At 38.2% G+C, this 10000-nt stretch overlaps 6 non-coding genes across 6 annotated transcripts; all 6 read left to right on the top strand.

Moving 5' to 3' along the window:
- Positions 1–623: 623 nt before the first annotated feature.
- TRNAQ-UUG (transfer RNA glutamine (anticodon UUG)) lies at positions 624–695 on the top strand. The gene has a single exon. It is a non-coding gene; the product is annotated as a tRNA-Gln (tRNA).
- A 1709-nt stretch (positions 696–2404) lies between these two features.
- On the top strand, positions 2405–2476 carry TRNAQ-UUG (transfer RNA glutamine (anticodon UUG)). Its single transcript has one exon. It is a non-coding gene; the product is annotated as a tRNA-Gln (tRNA).
- A 964-nt stretch (positions 2477–3440) lies between these two features.
- On the top strand, positions 3441–3522 carry TRNAS-AGA (transfer RNA serine (anticodon AGA)). Its single transcript has one exon. It is a non-coding gene; the product is annotated as a tRNA-Ser (tRNA).
- Positions 3523–4186: 664 nt separating this feature from the next.
- On the top strand, positions 4187–4258 carry TRNAQ-UUG (transfer RNA glutamine (anticodon UUG)). Its single transcript has one exon. It is a non-coding gene; the product is annotated as a tRNA-Gln (tRNA).
- Positions 4259–7190: 2932 nt separating this feature from the next.
- TRNAY-AUA (transfer RNA tyrosine (anticodon AUA)) lies at positions 7191–7272 on the top strand. The gene has a single exon. It is a non-coding gene; the product is annotated as a tRNA-Tyr (tRNA).
- A 664-nt stretch (positions 7273–7936) lies between these two features.
- TRNAQ-UUG (transfer RNA glutamine (anticodon UUG)) lies at positions 7937–8008 on the top strand. The gene has a single exon. It is a non-coding gene; the product is annotated as a tRNA-Gln (tRNA).
- Positions 8009–10000: the final 1992 nt, after the last annotated feature.

The following is a 10000-nucleotide window of genomic DNA, read 5'->3' as shown; positions in this document are numbered from 1 at the left end:
AGATTATTGAAGATCAATTTTCATATTCCTTCGTCTCTCTCCCAAGACAGTGGTCTGTGATCTTTGGACTTGGTTTGTAGAACCATACTGACAGCATCTTCGGATCTTCTTTTGATTAGCCTGCCCTGCGCGACATAACGTGCGTCCCGATTCTAAACAAAAGTAGCACCGCGGGTGCCATCAAGTAAGAAGATCTTCTCCCGCTCTTGTCCAGCGGCCGCAGAGCACTATCGTGGCTGATGGACTGGGACATGGGCTTTGATTTCTGCAAACTCTACTTGAATTATGTCTCGGATGAAAGCTTTTACTACACAATGAATAATCTTTAGCAACTTCTGGATGAACAGCTTTCTAACATTATAAGTTTTGCAATTTATTTTTTCTCACCCTTTTCCCATGTAATAGATGCAACACTCTATTTGCCAGTTTTTATCAACATTTAAAACTCTCCTTGTTGTGATAGCGTGGAACTCGAGGCAAACTTGTGAAATAAAAGGATAGTAGATATTAATTTACCATTTTGTATTAGTAGTAGATTTGCACTGCAGCATTAGAGCCTGTTTTCACATGCTCGTTTCACCCTTTTCTTCAGAAGAAGATCCAGCTAAGTACATTGTCCCTCTGGTTCCATGGTGTAATGGTTAGCACTCTGGACTTTGAATCCAGTGATCTGAGTTCAAATCTCAGTGGAACCTGGGTAGTTCTTTATGAAACGCAGGTTTCACTTTTTCCGCTCACATTGTGTCCTCCTATGCCCAAGTTTTACCATATAAAGACAAAGTTAAAATCCACATACAAAAAGCCGAAAAAAAATTGAATATTACTAGAATCCATAAAATGATCACTTTGAATCCTATGGCCAAATTTATCTATTATATAGGATTAGCGAAATTAAAATTGACGTCAGGAAACAAAACTCATACTATTTATGTGACACCAAGCAACCATTCTCTATGACTTGTGTTAATGATCACTTTTTCCAGGTGGGTAAAACTGACATGGATTTCAAGCCAAAATAGCTTCAGGAAACATCAGCATTTTATTTTCCTGAGTCATCTTTTCTCTTGTTTTTTAGCATTTCCTAATGCGGTTTGTAAACACTTTTGGTGGCGTTTTTCTAAGAATTGTTGTGGGCATCTTTTGAGTGCATTTTTGTGGCTTCTTTTTGTAGCTCACAAAACTCACCAAAAGTCACTCAGGAGCCTTCCAGGGGTCTTTCTTACCTTCCCCTTGACTTGCATTATAAGTCTGGAACTCTTCTAAGTGAAAAACACCTGAAGAATGATGTGCTCATTTCAGTTAACCGCTTGCGTTTTTGGCAACTTGATGCGGTTAAAAGGTGCTGAAAAGCCTGATCAAGTGAAAAGCAAGTCTTTTTTACATGGAAATTAATATGTTCAGACCTTTGAGCATTTTCAGAGTTTTTTTTCAGGATGTTTTTGTAGTGGACCCAGTTCAAATCCGCCTTATGAAGAGGGAAAAGCCATGAACTGCATAAGGTTCTGATTGATGATGACTTTAAATCATATTTTTACATGTTAGTGAGGACTAGAATTTTGCTTTGCTTTTCTAAGAGTTCATCCAGGGGGATAATCACTGATCTTGATCATGGTGCTTTAAGAAAAGGTGTGGGAAACTCACAAGGATTTCATGTCTGAGTAGTCGTGGCCGAGTGGTTAAAGCGATGGATTAGAAATCCATTGGGGTCTCCCCGCGCAGATTCAAATCATGTCGGCTACGTCCATGTTCCCATAACTTTTGACAGATTATTGAAGATCAATTTTCATATTCCTTCGTCTCTCTCCCAAGACAGTGGTCTGTGATCTTTGGATTTGGTTTGTAGAACCATACTGACAGCATCTTCGGATCTTCTTTTGATTAGCCTGCCCTGCGCGACATAACGTGCGTCCCGATTCTAAACAAAAGTAGCACCGCGGGTGCCATCAAGTAAGAAGATCTTCTCCCGCTCTTGTCCAGCGGTCACAGAGCACTATCGTGGCTGATGGACTGGGACATGGGCTTTGATTTCTGCAAACTCTACTTGAATTATGTCTCGGATGAAAGCTTTTACTACACAATGAATAATCTTTAGCAACTTCTGGATGAACAGCTTTCTAACATTATAAGTTTTGCAATTTATTTTTTCTCACCCTTTTCCCATGTAATAGATGCAACACTCTATTTGCCAGTTTTTATCAACATTTAAAACTCTCCTTGTTGTGATAGCGTGGAACTCGAGGCAAACTTGTGAAATAAAAGGATAGTAGATATTAATTTACCATTTTGTATTAGTAGTAGATTTGCACTGCAGCATTAGAGCCTGTTTTCACATCCATTCATGATTTAACATGCTCGTTTCACCCTTTTCTTCAGAAGAAGATCCAGCTAAGTACATTGTCCCTCTGATTCCATGGTGTAATGGTTAGCACTCTGGACTTTGAATCCAGTGATCTGAGTTCAAATCTCAGTGGAACCTGGGTAATTCTTCATGAAACACAGGTTTCTCTTTTTTCGCTCACACTGTGTCCTCCTATGCAGAAGGTTTAACATATATAGACAAAGTTAAAATCCACATACCAAAAGCCAAAAAAAAAATTGAATATTACTAGAATCCATTAAATGATCACTTTGAATCCTATGGCCAAATTTATCTATTATATAGGATTAGCGAAATTAAAATTGACGTCAGGAAACAAAACTCATACTATTTATGTGACACCAAGCAACCATTCTCTATGACTTGTGTTAATGATCACTTTTTCCAGGTGGGTAAAACTGACATGGATTTCAAGCCAAAATGGCTTCAGGAAACATCAGCATTTTATTTTCCTGAGTCATCTTTTCTCTTGTTTTTCAGCATTTCCTAATGCGGTTTGTAAACATTCTTGGTGGCGTTTTTCTAAGAATTGTTGTGGGCATCTTTTGAGTTCGTTTTTGTGGCTTCTTTTTGTAGCTCACAAAACTCACCAAAAGTCACTCAGGAGCCTTCCAGGGGTCTTTCTTACCTTCCCCTTGACTTGCATTATAAGTCTGGAACTCTTCTAAGTGAAAAACACCTGAAGAATGATGTGCTCATTTCAGTTAACCGCTTGCGTTTTTGGCAACTTGATGCGGTTAAAAGGTGCTGAAAAGCCTGATCAAGTGAAAAGCAAGTCTTTTTTAAATGGAAATTAATATGTTCAGACCTTTGAGCATTTTCAGAGTTTTTTTTCAGGATGTTTTTGTAGTGGACCCAGTTCAAATCCGCCTTATGAAGAGGGAAAAGCCATGAACTGCATAAGGTTCTGATTGATGATGACTTTAAATCAGATTTTTACATGTTAGTGAGGACTAGAACTTTGCTTTGCTTTCCTAAGAGTTCATCCAGGGGGATAATCACTGATCTTGATCATGGTGCTTTAAGAAAAGGTGTGGGAAACTCACAAGGATTTCATGTCTGAGTAGTTGTGGCCGAGTGGTTAAGGCAATGGACTAGAAATCCATTGGGGTCTCCCCGCGCAGGTTCAAATCCTGCCGGCTACGTCCATGTTCCCATAACTTTTGACAGATTATTGAAGATCAATTTTCATATTCCCTCGTCTCTCTCCCAAGACAGTGGTCTGTGATCTTTGGACTTGGTTTGTAGAACCATACTGACAGCATCTTCGGATCTTCTTTTGATTAGCCTGCCCTGCGCGACATAACGTGCGTCCCGATGCTAAACAAAAGTAGCACCGCGGGTGCCATCAAGTAAGAAGATCTTCTCCCGCTCTTGTCCAGCGGCCGCAGAGCACTATCGTGGCTGATGGACTGGGACATGGGCTTTGATTTCTGCAAACTCTACTTGAATTATGTCTCGGATGAAAGCTTTTACTACACAATGAATAATCTTTAGCAACTTCTGGATGAACAGCTTTCTAACATTATAAGTTTTGCAATTTATTTTTTCTCACCCTTTTCACAAGTAATAGATGCAACACTCTATTTGCCAGTTTTTATCAACATTTAAAACTCTCCTTGTTGTGATAGCGTGGAACTCGAGGCAAACTTGTGAAATAAAAGGATAGTAGATATTAATTTACCATTTTCTATTAGTAGTAGATTTGCACTGCAGCATTAGAGCCTGTTTTCACATCCATTCATGATTTAACATGCTCGTTTCACCCTTTTCTTCAGAAGAAGATCCAGCTAAGTACATTGTCCCTCTGATTCCATGGTGTAATGGTTAGCACTCTGGACTTTGAATCCAGTTATCTGAGTTCAAATCTCAGTGGAACCTGGGTAATTCTTCATGAAACACAGGTTTCTCTTTTTTCGCTCACACTGTGTCCTCCTATGCAGAAGGTTTAACATATAAAGACAAAGTTAAAATCCACATACCAAAAGCCAAAAAAAAAATTGAATATTACTAGAATCCATTAAATGATCACTTTGAATCCTATGGCCAAATTTATCTATTATATAGGATTAGCGAAATTAAAATTGACGTCAGGAAACAAAACTCATACTATTTATGTGACACCAAGCAACCATTCTCTATGACTTGTGTTAATGATCACTTTTTCCAGGTGGGTAAAACTGACATGGATTTCAAGCCAAAATGGCTTCAGGAAACATCAGCATTTTATTTTCCTGAGTCATCTTTTCTCTTGTTTTTCAGCATTTCCTAATGCGGTTTGTAAACATTTTTGGTGGCGTTTTTCTAAGAATTGTTGTGGGCATCTTTTGAGTGCGTTTTTGTGGCTTCTTTTTGTAGCTCACAAAACTCACCAAAAGTCACTCAGGAGCCTTCCAGGGGTCTTTCTTACCTTCCCCTTGACTTGCATTATAAGTCTGGAACTCTTCTAAGTGAAAAACACCTGAAGAATGATGTGCTCATTTCAGTTAACCGCTTGCGTTTTTGGCAACTTGATGCGGTTAACACTAGAACTACTGATGGAGTCATTTTGACTCCTTTCGTTTTTTATTTCTCTTCTGTGACTACATTTTTCAGAATTCCGGCTTGAAACTCGGTGACTTTTCCTCAAATATGATGTGAAAAAAGATTTTGTGAGAATAAATAATTTTGGTGAAAAATTTGCGCGTTTTTTTCAAAATTTACCAAGAACTACTGAAGGGAGTCATTTTGACTCCCTACTATATTTTGAGGTCCTTTTGTCACTAAATGTTGCTATAAAGTTTTGTGCATAATTTTTTCACTCTGTCTTATTTACCCTGATGTTCATATAGATGTAGTTCAATTTACATGTCAACTTTTCACATTTTCCTTGTGTTTTACCTGCTTGTTTTACTGTGTAATGCTGAACAAACTCTATCTGATGAGGAGCTAGATGCATTCATTGCGATATTCTATGCTCGTGGAATATCTGGCACGAACCGTCACTCGATTAGCAGTATTTGGTGTAATGACTGGGGAATACCGTTTTGCAAAGCGACAATGTCTAGGGACCGCTTTGTTGAAATTATGAGGTTTCTCAGATTTGATGAGAAATCTACTCGATCGGAGAGACTGCAAACAGACAAGTTTGCTCTATTTTCTACTGTGTGGGACAGGTTTATTGAAAATTGTATTGCGTGTTACAAACCTGGCCCATACATAATGGTGGATGAGCAACTTTTCCCAAGCAAAACTAGGTGTCCATTCACGCAGTACATGCCTTCCAAACCAGATAAATATGGCCACAAATATTGGCTAGCTGTTGATAAGAGGAGCAAATATCTGGCAAATGGCTTCCCTTATCTAGGCAAAGATGACACACGCCGTGCTGAGGACCGTTTAGCTGACTATGTGGTAATGAAGTTATTGGACCCGTTTTTGAAAAAAGGTCGCAATGTTACAACCGATAATTATTTTACTTCAGTAAAATTCGCTAAACAGCTAAAAAGCAAAGGAACAACCATCGTGGGAACACTGAACAAGATAAGGCGAGAAGTGACTAAAGAAATAAAATCCATGAAAGAGGAATTGTACAACACTAAAGTGTTTAGAAATGAAGACAATTTTACACTTACAGTATATCAAGGAAAGCCCAACAAAAATGTTGTCATTTTGAGTTCCGTCCATCCAGATGTTGTTGTTGCGTCTGATTCCGCTAAAAAAACTCCAGAAACGGTAAAGTTTTACAATGAAACAAAATATGGAGTAGATGTAGTGGATCAGATGGCACGAAAATATACCACACGAACATGCACAAGGAGATGGCCTGTTCATGCATTTGAAAATGCCTTAGACTTTGCGGGTATAAATGCATGGATAATATTCAAGGAGATTACCCACCAAAAAATGTCACGCAAGGCATTTTTGCAAACGCTTGTGAGAGAGTTGAGTGGTCCTTATGTTACAGATAGGGAAAAGGGATCCACGCCCCAAGTTTCTACATGCTCAGAAGTGATGGTTCAAACAAAATTTTGCCAGATCAAAGAAAAGTGCAAGAAAAATAGATCTGTTGGAAATTGTAAGACTTGTGGTAAGTCTTTGTGTGGGCAATGTACTGCCATAAATCAAATGCAATGCCTAAAATGCGAAACACCAAATGTTTAGAAGGTGAATTCTGCGCCATATTTTCATTTTTATGCTCCTCCACCTACATTTTCTCTGCTTTTTGTTCTTCAGTTGTTGTTTATATGTGTGCACTTGAATAAAAAAAAATGTTTGAAAAACGTCTATTATAATTATTGTTATTTTCTGTAGAAAAATAAGAAAAGCAGAAAAAAAACAATCAAAAGCATTACTGTTGGATCTCACAATAATAATACATTACAAAAAATATAATTATTAATAAATAACCACAAATGAAACTCTAAAAATAAACGAAAACAAGCAAGGAGTCAAAATGACTCCTTTCAGTAGTTCTAGGCGGGGTCACGAGTCCAGTAGTCCTAGTGTTAAAAGGTGCTGAAAAGCCTGATCAAGTGAAAAGCAAGTCTTTTTTAAATGGAAATTAATATGTTCAGACCTTTGAGCATTTTCAGAGTTTTTTTTCAGGATGTTTTTGTAGTGGACCCAGTTCAAATCCGCCTTATGAAGAGGGAAAAGCCATGAACTGCATAAGGTTCTGATTGATGATGACTTTAAATCAGATTTTTACATGTTAGTGAGGACTAGAACTTTGCTTTGCTTTCCTAAGAGTTCATCCAGGGGGATAATCACTGATCTTGATCATGGTGCTTTAAGAAAAGGTGTGGGAAACTCACAAGGATTTCATGTCTGAGTAGTCGTGGCCGAGTGGTTAAGGCGATGGACTATAAATCCATTGGGGTCTCCCCGCGCAGGTTCAAATCCTGCCGGCTACGTCTATGTTCCCATAACTTTTGACAGATTATTGAAGATCAATTTTCATATTCCCTCGTCTCTCTCCCACGACAGTGGTCTGTGATCTTTGGACTTGTTTTGTAGAACCATACTGATAGCATCTTCGGATCTTCTTTTGATTAGCCTGCCCTGCGCGACATAACGTGCGTCCCGATGCTAAACAAAAGTAGCACCGCGGGTGCCATCAAGTAAGAAGATCTTCTCCCACTCTTGTCCAGCGGCCGCAGAGCACTATCGTGGCTGATGGACTGGGACATGGGCTTTGATTTCTGCAAACTCTACTTGAATTATGTCTCGGATGAAAGCTTTTACTACACAATGAATAATCTTTAGCAACTTCTGGATGAACAGCTTTCTAACATTATAAGTTTTGCAATTTATTTTTTCTCACCCTTTTCACAAGTAATAGATGCAACACTCTATTTGCCAGTTTTTATCAACATTTAAAACTCTCCTTGTTGTGATAGCGTGGAACTCGAGGCAAACTTGTGAAATAAAAGGATAGTAGATATTAATTTACCATTTTCTATTAGTAGTAGATTTGCACTGCAGCATTAGAGCCTGTTTTCACATCCATTCATGATTTAACATGCTCGTTTCACCCTTTTCTTCAGAAGAAGATCCTGCTAAGTACATTGTCCCTCTGATTCCATGGTGTAATGGTTAGCACTCTGGACTTTGAATCCAGTTATCTGAGTTCAAATCTCAGTGGAACCTGGGTAATTCTTCATGAAACACAGGTTTCTCTTTTTTCGCTCACACTGTGTCCTCCTATGCAGAAGGTTTAACATATAAAGACAAAGTTAAAATCCACATACCAAAAGCCAAAAAAAAAATTGAATATTACTAGAATCCATTAAATGATCACTTTGAATCCTATGGCCAAATTTATCTATTATATAGGATTAGCGAAATTAAAATTGACGTCAGGAAACAAAACTCATACTATTTATGTGACACCAAGCAACCATTCTCTATGACTTGTGTTAATGATCACTTTTTCCAGGTGGGTAAAACTGACATGGATTTCAAGCCAAAATGGCTTCAGGAAACATCAGCATTTTATTTTCCTGAGTCATCTTTTCTCTTGTTTTTCAGCATTTCCTAATGCGGTTTGTAAACATTTTTGGTGGCGTTTTTCTAAGAATTGTTGTGGGCATCTTTTGAGTGCGTTTTTGTGGCTTCTTTTTGTAGCTCACAAAACTCACCAAAAGTCACTCAGGAGCCTTCCAGGGGTCTTTCTTACCTTCCCCTTGACTTGCATTATAAGTCTGGAACTCTTCTAAGTGAAAAACACCTGAAGAATGATGTGCTCATTTCAGTTAACCGCTTGCGTTTTTGGCAACTTGATGCGGTTAACACTAGAACTACTGATGGAGTCATTTTGACTCCTTTCGTTTTTTATTTCTCTTCTGTGACTACATTTTTCAGAATTCCGGCTTGAAACTCGGTGACTTTTCCTCAAATATGATGTGAAAAAAGATTTTGTGAGAATAAATAATTTTGGTGAAAAATTTGCGCGTTTTTTTCAAAATTTACCAAGAACTACTGAAGGGAGTCATTTTGACTCCCTACTATATTTTGAGGTCCTTTTGTCACTAAATGTTGCTATAAAGTTTTGTGCATAATTTTTTCACTCTGTCTTATTTACCCTGATGTTCATATAGATGTAGTTCAATTTACATGTCAACTTTTCACATTTTCCTTGTGTTTTACCTGCTTGTTTTACTGTGTAATGCTGAACAAACTCTATCTGATGAGGAGCTAGATGCATTCATTGCGATATTCTATGCTCGTGGAATATCTGGCACGAACCGTCACTCGATTAGCAGTATTTGGTGTAATGACTGGGGAATACCGTTTTGCAAAGCGACAATGTCTAGGGACCGCTTTGTTGAAATTATGAGGTTTCTCAGATTTGATGAGAAATCTACTCGATCGGAGAGACTGCAAACAGACAAGTTTGCTCTATTTTCTACTGTGTGGGACAGGTTTATTGAAAATTGTATTGCGTGTTACAAACCTGGCCCATACATAATGGTGGATGAGCAACTTTTCCCAAGCAAAACTAGGTGTCCATTCACGCAGTACATGCCTTCCAAACCAGATAAATATGGCCACAAATATTGGCTAGCTGTTGATAAGAGGAGCAAATATCTGGCAAATGGCTTCCCTTATCTAGGCAAAGATGACACACGCCGTGCTGAGGACCGTTTAGCTGACTATGTGGTAATGAAGTTATTGGACCCGTTTTTGAAAAAAGGTCGCAATGTTACAACCGATAATTATTTTACTTCAGTAAAATTAGCTAAACAGCTAAAAAGCAAAGGAACAACCATCGTGGGAACACTGAACAAGATAAGGCGAGAAGTGCCTAAAGAAATAAAATCCATGAAAGAGGAATTGTACAACACTAAAGTGTTTAGAAATGAAGACAATTTTACACTTACAGTATATCAAGGAAAGCCCAACAAAAATGTTGTCATTTTGAGTTCCGTCCATCCAGATGTTGTTGTTGCGTCTGATTCCGCTAAAAAAACTCCAGAAACGGTAAAGTTTTACAATGAAACAAAATATGGAGTAGATGTAGTGGATCAGATGGCACGAAAATATACCACACGAACATGCACAAGGAGATGGCCTGTTCATGCATTTGAAAATGCCTTAGACTTTGCGGGTATAAATGCATGGATAATATTCAAGGAGATT

The sequence above is a fragment of the Phyllobates terribilis genome, unplaced genomic scaffold, assembly GCF_046119375.1.
Source record: "Phyllobates terribilis strain yellow unplaced genomic scaffold, ASM4611937v1 Scaffold_13__5_contigs__length_258822181, whole genome shotgun sequence".
In the NCBI taxonomy this organism is placed as follows: Eukaryota; Metazoa; Chordata; class Amphibia; order Anura; family Dendrobatidae; genus Phyllobates; species Phyllobates terribilis.
This window is presented reverse-complemented; position numbering and strand designations above follow the sequence as displayed.